Source organism: Canis lupus, chromosome 26 (assembly GCF_048164855.1).
Source record: "Canis lupus baileyi chromosome 26, mCanLup2.hap1, whole genome shotgun sequence".
NCBI classification, from domain to species: domain Eukaryota; kingdom Metazoa; phylum Chordata; class Mammalia; order Carnivora; family Canidae; genus Canis; species Canis lupus.
Window position 1 is genome coordinate 38603040 of NC_132863.1, and position 18160 is coordinate 38621199.

At 57.4% G+C, this 18160-nt stretch overlaps 1 long non-coding RNA gene across 2 annotated transcripts; it reads left to right on the forward strand.

Moving 5' to 3' along the window:
* The first annotated feature begins 374 nt into the window (after positions 1 to 374).
* Positions 375 to 10414, forward strand: LOC140618615 (uncharacterized). 2 transcript variants are annotated; one of them, XR_012018683.1, is made up of 4 exons: positions 375 to 772; positions 1231 to 1401; positions 2528 to 2616; positions 10310 to 10414. It is a non-coding gene; the product is annotated as an uncharacterized lncRNA (long non-coding RNA). The 2 variants fall into 2 exon arrangements; XR_012018682.1 differs by lacking the exon at positions 10310 to 10414 and adding an exon at positions 3200 to 5233.
* Positions 10415 to 18160: the final 7746 nt, after the last annotated feature.

Here is an 18160-nt window from a genome sequence, read left to right on the forward strand (position 1 = left end):
CAAGGTTGGCGGAAGGGGCCTCTGAGGTTGACACTGGGTTTGCTTTGTCTCTGAAAGCAGCACAGGGTAGGGGCATGGTAAAGACCCAAGGAGGGAAGGGGGGGCTGCAGAGATGGAAGGAGGGAGGGAGGGAGGAGACCAGGAGGCATTAGTGCCCTCCTACATTCAGATTCTGGCTCTGGGGTTTTACTTCCTGAGCTAATAAATGATTTTTGCTCTCTGAGCCTTAGTTTCTTCATCTGTAAAATGGGGATGGCTAAAGTTCCGACTTCAGCAGATTGCTGGAAGAGTCGGTGATGTGGCTCCTGTGAACTACTGGGCGGGTGTGAGGGCCATAGACATTGATCCGTCTCCCATCCTCTCCCTGATATGTCTTTGATCCCCACTTCTCAGAGCACAGTGGCCTCCTCCAGGAAGCTGCCCTGACTTCCACTCAGACCTCTCCCTTTGTGCCAAGCCCTGTGCCCTTCCCATGGCCTCTCTCACGGAGTCTCCCCAACGCCGTGGCCCCGCTGGAACCCATGCTGTGGACCCTCGGCAGATGGGGGGTGGAGGACCAGGTGGTACCCGGCCGTCTTGTCCCTGTACATGAAGACATGGGACGTCACAGAGGCAGCGGGACGTGCTGAGCACCTCATCGCCAGGAAGAGGCGGAGCCAGTGTGCACTGGAGCCGGTTCTCCTGGTCACACAGCACCGGGGCCCGAGTCAGGAGACCCGGCTGCTTCTCCTACCCCTGCCCACCGACCTGAGAGCCCACGTCGCGCCAGGAGGTGAGGACCCGGGCCGGCTGTTGCCCTGGTTGGTTCTGGGTTGTGATCCCCCAGAGAAGGGGTGTGGTGCCCTGGCCAGACCGCCTGTCCCCACAGCAGCCTGGAGCCCAGGGGAGCAGGCTGCGGGACAAGCTGGGGGCTCCCCTGGCCATCATGCCTCCCTGCTCAGCTGAGCCCTGTCGGTCACCCTCTTAACCCGTGCATGGCACAGGACACCCCCTGCTCAGCGTGGTTGGATGAGTGACCAAGCAGTCACACTACCCAGCCCTGACAGGCCCCACACTCTTCGGCAACTTTAACAATCACCTAAGCCACCGGGGGAGGGCCTGCCATCATTCCCACTTTACAGACGAGGAAACGAGGCTCAGAGAGGGAGACGGCCTTGCTCAAGATCACACAGCTGAGCTGGCCCTCGAACCCAGGCCTTCTAGCTCCAGAGCGCACACTCTCAACCACAGGTTGCACCCCTGGCCTCCCCCCTTCCAGCCCCGCTTCCACGTCGCCCAGCGCCTGGATTCCCATTTCGGCCCAGCCTCGAGGTCAGCGGCCCGTTCTGCCCCGAACGGGGAGGAATGTTGGTGGCGGCCTCGGCCCGGGTCCGAGAAGAAAGGCAGCCTTGTGGGCGAAAGGTGAGCCGCTGGGTGGGCGCGGGCGTGTTTACCCAGGGCCGGGCGTGTGGCTCAGGGTGGCGCCGCTGTCAGCCGCGCCGGCTGCCCCGGGCCTGTGCTGGCCTCCAGATGTGTGCTGGCTCCAGCCGGCCGGGCCCCCCCACCCCACGCACAGAGGGGCTTTATCAAAAGCGGCTGTGAGGAGGCCCGGGAGGCCGCCTGGCTCCAGCCTGCTGGCTCCGAGCCCCGGGCCTGCAGGAGCCAGGCGAGCCGCATGCGGGCTTTTGTGCCTGGGTCTTCGTCGGCTCCACGGCCCGGCCGCTCGGGTCTCCTTGGACCCCCCACCCCGGGGGGCGGGGGGGTGCAGCCCCCTTTTCTGGAAAACCAGAGCTCGAGGAGCAATCTGGAGGGGTGGCAGTTCAAGAAAACTTTTTAAAAATATATTTTCCTGCATCCCTGAGGGGAAAGGTGACCCACATGGGATGAAAAAATCCAAAAATTAGTAAAGCTCGAGGGGTGCTAGGTGAGCGGTCAAAGGAAAGACCCTCGTGGGCAGGATGGAGTGCAGATTTGGCACGGTGCTGCCCTTAGCGGGAGGGGAGTCTGAGGAGGGCTTAGTTCTCGGCCCTGGGTCTCCTTTCTTGGGGTGTGGGGTGTGGGGGGTCCTTCTGTATATAGTTTTTGGTGGCCGGAACTATTTTGCATTAATAAATAATAACTGGAGAAGAACTCGAACAAACGAAGACCCCCTCCCGCTTCTGACCCTCAGCCCTACCCCGAAGTTGTCTTCCGACACCTTCTAGAAACGGCTTGAGAACCCACACGGGGATCCACATACATTCTCTTTCCTATTTTGTTTTCCTTTTACAAGCAGCATTCAAATGCACACTGTGGGGTGCTGGCTGTTTTCACCTGACAGTCTGTCCGAGGCCTCCTGCTGCCCCGTGCTTGTTCACGGCTGTGTAGTAGTCCCCCGGGCTGCAGCCCACATCCACTCCCGTGGACCACCCTGCAGCGGGCCCTCCCCCACCCCTGTACCTGGGTCTGGGGGCTCGGGAGCGTTTTCTGGATGCTCACCTCTTAGAATTAGAACTGCAGGATAAGTGCATTTAGTGGCCAACTTTCAGCACCCGGATCCTGTCTCCAGATGCTGAGGCTTGTGTCCTGCATTGTCCCACAAGGAAACTGAGGCACCGACACTCGGCTGTTCTTAAGGATGAGCAGAAATAGCTTCACGTGAGTCTCTCCTAAAAACACAAACTAAAACATCTTTTTCTTGGCTTCATTTCATCCCGATTGCAAAAGAGAAGCATGTCCACTGCAGAAAGTTTAGGAAAGTCAGAAAATCTCCAAGTTAGAAAATAAGGCTTCCGCCCACCTCACCGCCCACCACCAGCCGCTCCGGCTGCACTGTCACAGCCCCCTCCTCGCCCTCACTGGTCTCCCCCTTTCCAGCCTTGCTGCCCTGCAGTCCCTTACAGGCTAAGAGGGAGATTTTGCACCCCATCGCCAGGGACTTGTGGCAATTCTGGGGACATTTTGGGTTGTCACACTGGCAGAGGGGTGTGCTGCTGGCATCTGGTGGGTGGAGGCCACTGCTGAACATTCTAGTGTGCCCAGGCTGGCCCCGGGACAGGGAATGACCCCGCTCCAATGTCAATAGTGCGCAGGCTGGCAACCCCGCGTTAGGCCCGGGTCATGTGCCCAGACCTTCCACGGCTCCCACCCGGCACAGAGAAGAGCCAAGTCCTCACAGCGACCAGAGAGGCCCTGCAGGCTGTCTCTGTCGCCTCCCTATCCTCCCTCTCTCTCTCTCCAGGACACCAGCTCCTCCTTCAGAGCCTCCCTGCCACCGCCCACCACCATCTCTCTCAAATGTCACTTCCTCTGGGAGGCCTCCCCGAACTCCCTATTTCATACGTGCCACTCCCTGAAACTTGCTGCCTTCTTTCTCCCTGGCACTGGGCCCTGGAGTCCTACTGCTCCGTCTGCCGGTCTCCCCACCCAGACACCAGCTCCGTGAGGGAGGGAGAGGGCTGGTCTTCAGCAAAGCAGCCCCTGGCACACAGCAGATGCTTATGGAAGGACGGTGGACCCTCCAAAGTCCTGAGGTCTGGGCGTCAGTTGGGGACAGAGGATCCGGATGCTGAAAACTGGTCACTGGGGTGGGGGCCCGGAAGGAGGAGCAGGTCCCCAAGGCCACAGGCTGGAATTTCCTCCACCGGGCAGCCCACCTGAGTCTCTCCCAGCAGCTATGCCCCCGGCCCCCCTGGGCCACCTCACTCAGGTCCTGCCCTCATTACACCAAAGCTTCCCTCACCAAGGACAGCAGGAAAGACAGAGGGGACTCCAAGGGCAACTCCTGAACCACTTCCAACATTTATGGAGCACCAACTGTATGCCCCACCTTGGACTGGGCACCATAGAGATTGTATCTCAGTGATTTCCTAGAGGCGGGGGGTGGTGGCTTAACCATCTTGGTGTCCTCAGGGCCTACTGTGTCCCAGTGGCTACATAGAATGTGCCTTCCTGCAGGAGAGAGAAATTCTGCACAGTGGATTTAGGGAGGGAGAAAGTCAGTACATTTTTGTGTTGAAAAATTAATTTTAATTTTTTTAAACAGAAAGTGATTTCTTAAAAAGATTTTATTTATTTATTCATGAGAGGCTTACAGAGAGAGGCAGAGACTCAGGTAGAGGCAGAAGCAGGCTCCCTGTGGGGAGCCCAATGCAGGACTCCCTCCCAGGATCCCAGGATCACGACCTGAGCCGAAGGCAGATGCTCAACCACTGAGCCACCCAAGCATTCCAGAAAGCAATCTTTGTAAATAAACAAAGAATTCTCAAGTAAGAAAAATACAACCCTACCACCTACCGATGCTGGGAGTTCAGGAGGCCTCGGAGCCCAAAGTGGGGAGCTATGGGGCCAAGGGAGGCTTCTAGGAGGAAATGAGTTCTGAGCAGAGGCCCCAGGACGTGTGGGCAGAAAGAGCCTTGGGGGAGAGGCTGCTGCCCAGACCTGCGGGAGGCAGCTGGTGGGCTGGGGTCTTGATGGTCCAGCACCCCCGGCCCAGAGGGTGAGGACCAGGCCCTCGCTGTGTGTCCCTGGGTCCAGTGTTTCTTGGTGGAGTCATTGCAGCCTCATTCCTGTGATCATGCTTCTGTCTGCCTGGAGCACTGCTACACTGGAGCTCTGTGAGGGCAAAGCCCACTCTGTCTCGTCCACCTGTCCACCCCCAGGGCCCGGAGCTCCCAGCAGGCACCAAAACTCACGTCCTCCCTGAAGCTCAGAATGTGGCTCTTTGGACATCAGTCTTTACAGATGTCATTAGTTTAAGGATCTTGAGATGAGACCCTCCTGGATCAGGGGTGGGCCCTGCCTCAGTGACTGGTGTCCTGATGAGGACAGGGAAGGACACACAGACACACAGAAGGTCTCGGGAGATGAAGACAGAGACAGGAGTGATGTGTCTATGATCCAAGGGACCCTGGAAGCCCCCGGGTGCTGGGATGGGCGAAGCTTCTGCCCTGGAGCCCCCAGTGGGCATGGCCCTACTGACCTTGGCCTCTCTTGCTTTAAGCCACCAAGTTTGTGGCACTTTGTTACAACAGCTCCTGCACATTCGCCAGGTTTGCTCACACAGATCAACAGGTGAGTGAAGGAATCAGCTGAAGCAGCTTTGGTGGCTGTTCCCAGCCTGTTGTGTGTGGCGAGGTGACTGCCCTCACCCCCTATGACTGGTTTCGCTTTCTGGGGTGCTGGGGTAGAGCTGGGGAAGCTGGAGGCAGTCCAGAGAGGGGGGTTGTGAGGAGCTGCTAAGGTGACAAGGAAATCAGGTTGCATAGACGTCACCCCCCCCCACCTATACCCCCACCCCCAGGAGCCCATGTCCATACCCCGTGTAGCTGCCCAGCATCTGGGGACCTCACCCCTCCTGAGGTCTTTCAGATTCGCAGCAGCTGGCACCTATCCTCAAATACAGGCGCTGCTCGGGATGTCCACCCAAGTGACTGTCCTCCTTAGAGCCTGGGGCCGTCCTGCCCTCGGTCCCTCTGCTGTGGCCTCTGGAGGTCAGGCGGCAGCGGGATGCAGAGGGAGAAAGCTGGACCCTGGCTCTGAGCTGAGTGACCGAGTGAGGGCCACTCCCCTCGGAGCCTGTTGCCCTATCTGCAATGGGAAGGATGTTACCTGGCTTCCAGAAAGCTGCGGTGGAGAGTGGGTGAGACGAAGCTGGTCCTGGGCTGGTGGAGCACCTGGCCTGGAGGTGCTTACTAAGCACCAGGGTCCCGCTCTCCTGGGACACAGCCCTGAACCCTAAGGAGGGTGTGCGCTTCCTGGCCTCGGATCCTTTCAAAGCCCCAGTCGCTGGCCGGTGGCCTGTCCGGTGGCCCCACAAGCCACTCCACCCCCAAGGAGCGCGATATCTTTAGAAGGACCAAGCCTTGGATTTCATGCCCTTAAAATGCCTGAAATCAAAGCAGGGCTGGAGACCCGGAGAGTTTTGAAGTTGGCTCAGGGCAGGAGGGGCCGTGAAATCCCCAGCAGTCTGGGCTCCTCTCTGGGAACCGGCGTGAACGGGGGCCCCTGGCTGGAGGGTAGTGGCCAGGTACAAGGGGGCAGCTGCATTTTGGGGATCATCGGAGTCCCAGCAGTTGATCATGCCAAGCCTTAGAGAAGACAATTGGGACAACTCGCCTGAGAGATGCCCCTCTGCTGGTGTCAGAGGCAGCAAGGGCGCCGGCGCGTGGGCCCTGAAGCAAGGACTGTAACCCCTCCTCTGCCACTTACTTGCTGTGTGATGTCAGGCACTTTGCCTAACCTTTCTGTGCCTCAATTTCCTCACCCGCCAAATGGGAGACAATGATCTCTCCCCCCAAGGGTTGCGGTGAGGGTGACTGGAGTGATTGCGTGTGACGTGCGGGCCCAGCCCCGGGGCCTGGTTGGCACTAGGGTGCTGACACTGTCACTGTCATTTTTCCTAACGACACAGACACGAGCTGCTCTACGTACGCTCAGGCCGTCCACGGCATCTTCCCGCAGTCGCTGGAGCGGGTGTCGTGCGCACCCCCAGGCCGCGGCCCGTGACCCAGGGGAAGGCCTCGCCCCCCGGCACACGGCTGGTGCAGCTCCAGCTCCGGGTCCTCTGGCTGCGCGACCGTCCGTCGTCCCCCTGACCACTTCCTTCAGATCTGAGGAGTGAAAAGGAGGCGAGAGAAGCCCCCCGCGTTCCCACAGGCTGGGGCAGGCCTCCTCCACCTGGCACCCTTGAGCTGGACCAGCCTCTGTGGTGGGGCCACCCGGTGCGGGCTCTTCAGCAGCACCCCCGGGCCCTACCCCCCAGATGGCAGCAGCACCCCTGAGTTGTGACAACTATAATGTCTCCAGGCACGGCCAAGGGTCCCAGGGAGGGCGCAGCCCCTGGCTGACAGCAGGGCTGGAGTGAGGGTGTTAGGTGTTGGAGCATTTCCTCCCCGGCTATGCATGCACGCATGCACACACACGCACACGCACACGCACACGCACACGCACACGCACAGACACGCTTCAAAAAGTAGATGAGCATTTCAGCCAAGTCCTATTTTTTCCCATAAAAACACAGCTGGGTGACGATCACTCACACCCTTGGCTTTGGCAAATCCAGCTTCTTGGGAGGGGGTTCAGGAGAGAGAGCCGGAAGGTACCTGAAGGATGGGGTGACTCTGCCCCTAAGCACGAGCCGGGGGGCTGTGTCCGCCCGCTGGCCTGGGCCGTGGGCATCTTGCGGTGCTGAGCGAATCAAAAGTTCAGCATCTAGGTGTTCAACCCACACGCTCCTAGAACCTCTGTGAGGTGCAGCCAACAGCCGACTGGATTCTGGGGTGGAGGGGATGGAGGGATGGTGGGGGCGGGCTTGTGGGGGTGCTTGAGGCCTCTCCCTGGGACCTCTGTCGGGCCACCGTGACCACGCCTGGAGTTGGGGTGGGGCGCCTCTCCCCCTGCACCCCATGTGGTGCACGACCGGGGCCCTGACTCTCCTGCTCAGCCTGGGCCTCCAGAATTCCCCTTTCTCGGCAGCAGGACTCCAGCCTAATCCCACACTCCAGGCCAACTCGTGGTGGACTGAAAGGCACCATTCTTGCCACTGAGGAGTGAAAGGGGGACACTGAGGCTCAGAGAGAGACCAGAGCTTCAGAGTTCCAAGCCTCTGGAACCCACATGTGGCTTCACATCTGGGGGGCGTCCCTCCAGGGGTTCCGGGTCAGGCCCTCACTGCTCCTCAGGGCATCCCCTCGTCTGGACCCCCTCGGACCCATCCCAGCCTCCGGAGGCCAGGAGAAGGAATCAAGACACTGAACACAGAAGGAAATGGGGGGAGATGCCCCGGAGCCCCGAGGCCGGGCGCAGCACCCACTGTCCCCATCTGCGGCCACCTGAACTTCTGCCGTGCGAAAGCCCCTGTGCTGTGTGCCGAGGGAGGCCCGGGGCCGACAGGTCCCTCACGTGGCGAAGCCTACACTGAGGGTCCATTATTGTTCCCATTTCCCAGGCAAGGACAGTCAAGGCCCAGAGGTCAGGTGGCTTGCCCAGATGCACAGGGCAGTGTGTCAGGGGGCTGGGGTTTGAATCCAGGCTGTCTGCTTCAGAGCCTATGTCTCCCCACCGGCTGTGTTACACAGCTGCTGGACACACACACACACACACACACACACAGTCTCAGCGCCTCCCCAGATTCAAGGACCCAGCACCCATCTCCTGGGACCCCCGGGAGCCTCCATCAGCCACTTGCCAGTTGTGTGGCTCTCTGTGCCCTGGGGTTCCCCTCTCCCTGTCTCCACCCCCTGCCTGGGGCTGAGCTGTTTCCACTGAACCAATGCCCAGGCAGCAGAGCCTGTTCTGTGATTTATCTGAACAGAGCTTTGGGGGGTGCAGAAACCCCCCCGCAACACAGCCCATGCAGATTCAGCCCTAGCTGGCCAACTGGGGTGGGACTCCCTGGGCCCTGGGTATGTACCTATGATTTCATGGGAAGCTCTGGCCTTTGGGGGAAACGTCCTGGGGCGTCAGCCCAGCAGATCTGGTCCCGGGCCGGGGGTGAGCAGGGGGGCTGGAGTTTCCCTCCTAGGGTTGAATTCTTGGGGGTTGGGGGGGGCACTCGGAGCTCTGAGTCACAGTCTGTGGTCAGGCTGGCCTCTCTCACGACCTCGGGGCCCGTGGGGAGGTTGGGGTCAGAGGGGGCAGCAGGAGCTGCAGGGGCCAGCGGACTTCCCCTGACAATCATTTAGGTCTCGGTTTCTTCTCCCGTGGAATGGGTTTGGTAAATAGTCCCTGCCTCTCAGGGCTGGGGAAGATGTTTCTGTGATGTGCGCAGCACGCAGAAGATGCTCCTTAAGATCAGACTGGGTCGCCTGGCTCCCTCTGCCCCCTCGAGGGCCCAGAGGGAAAGCTCTGGACGAAGAGTTTGGGTTCCGATCCCAGGTCTGGTGCGCCGCCCTATACTAGCGATTTAACTTCTCTGACTTGGTGCTCTAATCTGTAAAATGGGGACACCAACAATGTTACAGGATAGTGGGGGTTACAGGAAAGTGCTGTCGGGGGTTGGGGGTGCGGTGCGGTGCACCGGATTGAATCTGTGCTGAATAAATGGACCTCGCCAGGCTGGTCAAGATGCTGATAATCCTCGTGGTGGGGTGGGGGGTGGGAGGGTAGGCAGTTGGGGCAGTGCGACTGCTTAGACGCCAGTGTGGTCAGAGTGAACCTGGCTTTGTGGCTCAGTGCTGTGTGATCTTGGGCCAGTCACAGCCTCTCGGGGCCTCAGTTTTGTCCTGTTAACATTGGAAGGCCGCAGAGCCTTGCAGCAGAGGGCTGCAAGGAGGGGGACCTGTTCCTGATTTGAAGGCATGAGCAACAGAAGGCCCTTTTCTCTCCAGCCGCGCTGCTCCCAGGAAGTGCACACCCAAGCCTTAAACTCCATTTCTATGGACACTGGCCACTGCGGCGTCTGGCCCCAGCCCCAGCCCTCCACGCAGCCTGGACCCACCAGCCCCCTTGATCCCTCTGTCTAGAGTCCAGGACCGTGTGACATACCCAGTGATGAATGCTGCCCCCCCGCCCCCGACTGCAAAACGGGCTCCTCCCAGCAGGATAAGGCAACTCTAGCCTCCCTGGGCTGGGCCAGCGCTGGGGAAGAGTCTGGGTTCTGATCCCCTCACCCCGCACCCACTCCGTGGGCTCGCTCTCTGATCACTTTGCATTTTGTGAATCTAAGAGGCCCTGGAAAATGATTGGAGAGACGTGCAGGGTGACATACAAACGCGCGTCCTTGAACCAGCGGAGGGTGGTGCCCAGCACCCAGGTACGCCTCACCTGGTCCCCTGGGAAGGCCCGTGGCAGCCCCGTCCTCTCCCCACGGTCCATCTCCTCCACCTCCCGTCCCCTGCTTCCACCTTCCCGCTACTGTCCGTCCCCCTGGTGCAGCTAGGACTCTGTGAAACCCCGAGTCACCTCCTGTGGCCCCTTTGCAGTTTCTAGTTCCCTCGGAGAAAAAGTAGGTTTCTCCCTCAGAGAAAATTCTTGATAAGGCCCCGCATGAGGTGTCCCTTGTCGCTCGGACCTCATCCTCTCCCTCATCTCCTCGCTCACTCTGCTTCAGCCATACCAGCCTCCTGGCTGTTTTGCCACCAAATTGGGCATGCTCCTGCCACAGGGCCCTTGCACTGGCTGTTTCCTCTGCCCAGAGTATTTTTCCCCCAGGTAGCCACATGACTCACTCCCTCATCTTCTTCAGGTCTTTGTTCAAATGCCACCTTCTAAATAGCAGGTCTTTCCTGTCCCCATGCCTGTCACCCCCCTCTGCCTACCCTGCTTTATTTCCCTCCATGGCATTTATCAGCAACCAGTATTCTACATAATTGAGTTCTTACTTGTTTGTTTCTTCCTGTCCCCTCCACAGTCACCACCCCCAGAACATCAGCTTCAAGACGACAAGTGTTTCTGTCTGTTTCGTGGTTTGCTGCATTCCCTGGGCCTGGGGCAGAGCCTGGCACACAGTAGGTGCTCATTAAATACTTGCTGAATGAATGAATATGGAGGTGTGGATGCTGACACATCCCTGGGTTATCTGTAAGGCCCTGGGGAGCTCTATGATTGGGAATCACCCTGTAAACTGTAAAGTGCAGTACTCCCTAGACACCGCGGCTGGGTCAGCATGTTCTCAGCTGGGGTTTGCGGGAAAGGGGCAGCTGAGGGTCCTGGTATTTACAGTCCGATTCCCAGAGCTGGGTCCTGATCAGGGGCCAGGGCGAGAAGGGGAGGCATGGGGGCTCCAGGGTCTGGCTTTAGGCCTCTGACCACAGTGTCAAGTTTGTGGACAGAAAGATCAGGAAGGCAGTGGGGTCAGTGTGGCCGGAAGTGGCTGGCCCAGTCTTCTGGCCTGAATTATCTGGGAAGAAAAATAATCACATTCCAAGGAACCCATGGCTTGGGCGCCACAACCGCTTGTGGGGGCGGGGTGAGGAGGCGAGGGGCAGGGCCGGCCTGGGCAGGTGGCGGCCCTGCCTGAGGCTCACAGAGGTCAAATGGTCAGGTCAGGGTGACCCAACATGGCTAGGATTCGGGCAGAGCTGGGGGAGGTGCCCCCAAATTGTGAATGGCTGGGGCACGGCAGCCAGGGCACAGCTCCGGGGGAGAGGAGACCACTGCTGCAGGGTGGCGTGCAGCCCGGGGCCCTGTGTTCACTCCCATCCCCCAGACCCTGGTGGGGGGGCAGCCGGGTCCACAGAGGGGGCTACTGACCCTACAGGCCACAGCTAAGGCCTCAAAGACCTGATGGTCCTTCCTAGGGTGGTCCCGAGGCCCAGAACTAGGGAGAATGATTGAAGTTGGTGATAATAGCAATGATAGAGCCTCGTAGTGTATTCCAGAGACTTTCCTGTACTGTCTCATTTTACCCTCCCATCACCTCATGAGGAAGTCACCATGCTGCCACTGCAGTTCCCCAAGGACCTGTGGGGTCTGCCTCCATCTCACTCCTACCACCCATAACCTCATACACTCTCTTCCAGCCACACTGGCCTCCTTGCTGTTCTGTCAACCCATCAAACGCATGCCAACCTCAGGACCTTTGCACCTGCTGTTCCCTCTGCCAATTATTTCTATAATCAGCACCCAGCTCAGATGTCACCTCCTTAAATGTCTTCTCTGACACCCCACCTAAGGCAGCTCCCTGCCCTTTCTCCCATCATATTAGCTCACTGTACTGTTTTTATTGCCCCGATCCATTTGTTATCTTGTATATTCATTATTTCCTTACTCTGTATCTCCCATGCCCGGAATGACAGCAGTGTCCGGGCAAGGGACTTTTCTGCTCTATCCTCTTCTGCACCCTCGGTGCCTGGCAAGAAGAAGCCCTCCCAATATTTGTTGAATGAATAAGTGTCAAACAGACAGACAGACGTGTCCTTTCTCTGGGCCTCACTCACAACTAGACGGGCCAACAAGGCTACCAATCAGGAAGGGTCTCATTTCATCCAGGGGGTGGGGTTTCTGTGGCCCTCAGATCACTGCCTCTCTCTGAGGACAGGCCTGAGGTTCCTGGAACCCCCTGCCCACTTGGGCCCGGGGAAGTCAGCTCAGCTCCCCACTCCACCCCGTGCTTCTTGACAAGCCCATGTGGACCCCGAGCTGGTTTGTAAAACAGAAAAGGGGGCTCAGGCCAGATGTGGGGGGATGTCTGGGGCCCTTGCAGCCAGAGGTAGAACTGGAAACTCACTCCCAGCCAGGCTGCGCATGAGACCAGAGCATGAGTGAGAGAGGCTTGGGATCAAGCTGATGAAGCCAGGGCAGGAGCAGCTGGGCTGGGTCTGTTCATTCATTCATTCTTCACCAGGCATCCCCTCCTCTGTGCCCAGCACAGGGCCTGGCACAGCACATCCGTGTGTCTACTTATCCATCCATTCACAGAATGCTTGCGATGGGTCAGGCACTGCGGACTTCTAAAGTGATGATGTCACATGTGTCTTCCTGCCCCAGGGCTTTTGCTCGTGTTGTTTCTTTCACCTGGAACTATTCACCCTGCCAGGTTCTGGGCATAGCAGGGCCTCCACACACTTGGGAGTCCCGTCCTCAGAGAGGCCCTCTCTGCCCAGTGCTGTTACCCTTCCATCCTGTTCATGTACTTGGGTATGTGCTTAATGCTTTGAAAATGACATTGTCTTTTGTCCATTTCCTCCATTCAAACATGAGCTCTATGAAGGCAAGGGGTTTTGTTCCCTACAGTGTCCCACCATAGTGGTCAACATATAGAAAGCACTTAGTAAATGCTTGCTGGATGAATGAATGAACAAACCAGTGAATAAAAGCTTTTCTGGGAGGGAGCCTGGGTGGTTCAGCGGTTTAACACCTGCCTTTGGCCCAGGACCTGGTCCTGGAGACCAGGGAGACCAGGGATCGAGTCCCACGTCGGGCTCCCTGCATGGAGCCTGCTTCTCCCTCTGCCCGGGTCTCTGCCTCTCTCTCTGTGTGTCTCTCATGAATAAATAAAATCTTAAAAAAAAAAAAAAAAAAAAGCTTTCCTGGGAAAGTTCAGGGATGGGGGTTGGCTCCCAACCCAGAGGACAGGGGTGACCTACAAACTGAGGCCTGGAGGGAACCTGAGGGGGCAGGTGCAGAAACAGAGGGATATGGGTTTATCTCAAAATGTCTTCCTCCAAGGCAGCATTAAAAGGTAGGTCAGAGGTGGCAACTGGTGGTTAAAAGTTAAAAAAAAAAAAAAAAAAAGCCTTTAATCCATTTCCACCATAAAAATTGAGATATTTTACTAAATCCTGATGTCTGACTTCTCTCTTGAAAAATCCAGAGATGTGGCCGTCCTGAGCCCCTGTTCCAGGGGCAAATAGGCCAGGTTTCCAGTCCACAGAGGCCCGGGTCAGGTCTGTGGCTGGTGTCTGTGACACCTGGGGCGTTTGGGTTTGTGACCCCTGCAGCCAGACGCTGCTGGAGTGTAGCTGGGGTGCAGTCGGGGTAGAGCTCGTCCAGGTGTGGGGGAGGAGGTGGCTCTCCCTGCAGGGCCCCCTTTGCCAAGTGCACGCGCAGCCACCTGAGAGCCTCATCCGAGCCGGCCCTGGGGAAGCGAGGCGTGCCCGGCAGCGGACCGCAGCGCGCGGGCGCCCCCTGCTGGCCTGTAGCGGCAGCGCGCGGGGCCGGGCCTGGAACCGGGCACCTGGGAAACTTGTGTTCTGCTCAGTGTTCAGCAGGTAACTAACGTTTCCTGAGGGTTTGCTATGTGCCGAGGGCTGTGAGAATCCCACGACACGTAAAACCTCTGGAAATCCTTAGAACAACCCTGTGGAGTGGACACAGAGAGAGGCTAAGGAGCCGGCCCCAGGGCCGCACAGCAGGTAGACGAATGAGCTGGGGGGTGGGTGAGGGTCGGCCCACCTGAGCCAGGTAGAGGACGTGGAGATCTCCCCTCCACTCACGCACTCGTGTGCGCGTCCTTCCATCTACTCACCATTTACAAGCTTCACCTGTAACTGCCAAAGTTAGTGGATCCCTCGGCCCACTCACGCACCCAGCCTGCTGCCCAAATGTCACTTAGTGTTCATGGCAGAGGCAGACGGAGGCCTCACAGGCCATCAAGAACCCCCCCACCCCCCGGGCCCATCAATGTCCACGGCCGGGAGGGGAAGGCCCAGGAATAAATCAGATGAGGCGCTCACCTGCATGAGATCCACTCTAGTGAGAGAAAGGGGAATAACTAAACTAATAAATCCAATTGTTAGGTATTAGTACAAAACACAGGTGACAGGGACAGAGAAGGCCCGGGGACTGGGAAGGTCTCTCTCAAGAGGACACACAAGAGCGGCTGTCCTGGTGCCGGGGAGCCAGCCACACAGAGAAGGGAGTGAAGCGCACTCTTGGCTGTGCCTGTGTGGAGATGGGGACAAGGCCGAGAGCCCAGGGAGCCGGCGGAGGTCGTGGTGGATTGAGAACTGGCTTCTGGAAGCACGAAGTTTCTTAGTGCACCCACTCGTTGGCATGAGATCTGTGCTTTCCCAAGCACTGCCAGGGGGCAGGACACATCAGAACACACACCCACGCCAGGCAGCAAGCTGTGGGTGGTGTCAGGAAGCCACTCTGCTGGCCACATGCCTGTCTTCATCCCAGTACGTTTACAGGCCCAGGAGGTGGAAGGGGAAGGGACTGAAAGTGTCCCCAGCTGACCACGAGGGAAGGGCCCCTGATGGCTGGTGAAGGTGGCCACCCATCACCGACGCAGCCGAGTATACCAGACCCGTTCGTGTATGCTTCGGGTGACCGTCCCAGGCGGTGAGGACCAGGCAGGCTTACAGATCAGCAGGAAAAGGTAACAGGCCGTGGTCGAGAGGGAAAACCAGGACTTCTCCGCTTGAGGAGACGCAGCCTCACACGTAAGAACAGGCACGGGAAACTGTGGGACAGCCGTTCAGCTCAAAGGTGGGCAGGCAAGGAAGTCCCATCAGAGAGACCGGCGGGGGGACCTGCCCTACTGTCGACGGAAGGGGAGGCGGGGGCGCCTGGGTGGCTCGGGGGCTGATCGTCTGCCTTCAGCTCCCATTATGATCTCAGGGTCCTGGGATCGGATCCCACATCTGGCTCCCTGCTCAGTGGGGAGCCTGCTTCTCCCTCTCTCTCTCCCTCTGCCCCTCCCCACAGCTTGTGTTCAAATAAATACATAAATTGTTAGGTAAATAACTATCTTAAAATAAAGGTGGGGGAGAGTTGGTACTTCTTTGCAAGGCAGCTTGAAAATGACATGAAGTGCCCATGACCTTGGACGGAGGAGCCCACTCCCAGGACTTGACGCCACAGATGTGCGCCTGCACACGCGTACGAGCGTGCACACACAAATGTGCGTGTGCCTTGAGGCCGGTGAGTGCTGCCAACCACGAGACCACCTCAGCGTCCCGTCAGGGCCGGGTCACCGGGTGGGGGTGCACTGGGTCCTGGGTGCCCAGCAGCTGTTCAGACTATGCGCCTGTTCCCTCCGTGCTGCTCCCCAGGGATCCTGACAGGTCCTGTTGGGGAGAAAACATCCAGGGGGAGAGCAAAGTGGAGGCCACATTCCCAGTGGGAAGGAGAGGCGGGGAGGGGGCCAGCACTGGTTTGCACGTGCGCACGGGACCTCACAGGAGCCCGCTGCACGGGTGCTTGTCTGGACAGGATGGGGTGAGAAGCCGGAGAGGACTGCACCTTCCATCCCTTCGCTTTCTACTGTTTGAAGTCCTTTCTAAGCCCACGTATTCTCTCTTTAGTAAATTTAGAAATGGGAGTCAGGTTTGCCCATCACAGGCTTGCAGACTAGGGTTTTTAGCAGGGGATGTGAGGCGGTGTCCGTCCTTTGTCACAAGTGTGGCCACCTCCTCTGTCCTTATCATGACGGTACACCCTGCTTCTCACCAACTGGACATTTCCACATCTTAACATTTCTGGATTGGGGGGTTCCTTATAGTCAGTATATAGTCAGTTCCTTATAGTCAGACACAAGTAGTGTCTTGCACTTGTGACTGAGAGCATGTTTTCTTGGTGGCACTAAAATAATGGGGCATGTCAGTGGACTGCATCTGCTCAGTGAAACATGGGTCTGTCTCCTGTGGATCCTGCAGCAATTCTGGTTTCTTAGAACCTTCTACCTATGCCCCTGCTCGGAGGACCCACCACATGTCCTTGGGCAGAGCTCCCAGGGTCAAAGGCCACCATGGTAATGATCCTGAGGGCCAAGGTGCCACCGGTGACAGAGCCTTATGCACACGGAACTCTCCCATGGCCTGCAAGTCGTAGGGGTACTTTGTTTATACATAGAATGAGAAGCTGGTCCGTCGACACTAGTGTTAGATTTCACATTACATATCTGCAGTTTCTCCTGTGAACCAAAGATGTGGCATTCATTGAACTCACATCCCCAACACTGAGTAGCACCTCCACGCCCCTGTCCCCACCCACCTGCACCGCATCAGGCTCACACCTGAACGCCAATGCGCAGCCTGTGCCTTCTTGTTCATGGTAAGAAGTCGTCTGGCAGCAGCAATGAGGTTGGCTCTAGCACTAACACCTCTTCCAAGGTCACCTCTAGGCAATGTGAGGCAGCCTGGACTAAAAGCAAAAGCAGGTAACCTCATGTCATCCCAAGAATGCCTTCAAGGTGAGTCCAGTTATTGTGCACACAGCTCAGAACTATCTGTACAGCCCCCAGCCCAGATGATGACTCACAAGCTGGAAAAATGACCTGCTTTCACAAGCTGCCCTTCCTTAGAATTTCCTCCTCTGTTGAGTAAGGAATGGGAAATCCCTAACGCTAGGCCCCAGTCTTTTATGGGGTTGACGATGGAGTAATATGAAGCAGGCACAAGTAAGTAAGGAAGGGGAATGTGGCTGAGTATCCACTAGCTCCCTGGAGGCAAGGAGGGAATTCAAAAGGGCAAGAGGCTGAGCAGGGGGCCCTGATGGCCAGGGTGGACAGGGGAGGGACCTGCGGAGTCTGTGCCATTTATTGGACACCATCCATGCTGCCCTATCACAACTAAAGGCACTAGTACCGCAGGGTGACCCCACCCAAGGGCTCCAGGAACTGTCTCGGCAGGGCTGAGACACAGCTCAAGACCCTGCTCTCGTCCCAAGATTATGGTCAAAAGTCATGGGGTAGTGGAGACCCACCACTGGTTTGCTGTTGGTAAGTATCTGAGGGTGCATGTCCTCTTCCACCTGGTCAGATCATTGGAGACCTCCGTGCACCCCCACACCCTGCAGTTCTACACAATGAAAAGTAACAGGAGTGTCTTCTCTCAAGAGCAAAGACCTGACTGGAGCTGAGGATGTGGAGGTGTGAGCAGAGGCACCTGGTGAAGCAGCGCACTCAGCCCCCCTACACAAGCGTTTCTTCTCTGCCCTAAATTTAGGCCCAAACTGCAGACCACCTGTAAACCCATCAGCAACAATGAGAAGCAAATCACATGACTGTGGGACATAACCACAGATGAGGCTCAGCTATCACAGAAAGTTCCAGCTCAATTTCCCCCAACTCTGAGGTCAGTTCTGTCGTACATGAAGAAGGAAAGGTGCCCACTCTAGGATTCCAGATGGCTCTTCTCTCTGGAGGTCACAAAGCATGTGAGAGCTGCTACCTTTAGAGTTAGCTCTGCATTTGCCTTGGAGTTTTCCAGCAGCATTTTGAAATAATTTTAGAATCTCCCTTCCCCCCCCAAAAAAAAATCTCCTGTCCTTGTCCTCCCTTGGTGAAGCTAAGTACTACAGGTGAAGAACCCACAGCTGAAAGGCAGTAATTCACTCTGGAGGACTCCTAGGGACCATCTGGAAGAAATCGGGCAGTGCTTTCTGAAGGGTGACCCAGTAAGAACAATTTGGCGCTACCCAGGCACCAGGTTCTGATATCTGACCTGGCCCCCAACAGCCACAGAAGAATGGCCTGGCTCCTGCCACAGGACACCAAGGTCACGCCTGCTGGTGGCTGGGACCACAGCAGGAAGTTCAAATCCTGGATAAAAACAGCCACAGACACGTTTCTACTCCCTACAGTGTAGGGAGTAGACAAACTGTCAACTGTCAGGCAAAACTCTGGTCTCAAATGCCAGAAATTCATGTTAAAGCCTTATTTTTCCCTTCCCAACAGACTACTAAATCCAGCTGGTAACTAGGTGCTAGAGGGGGCTTAATAGCTAGAGTCCCACAAAGCTACTTAAAGGAAAGATCACCCGCCACCACCACCCCAACCTTCTCACTATAATCTTGTAAGACAGGGGTTGGCAAA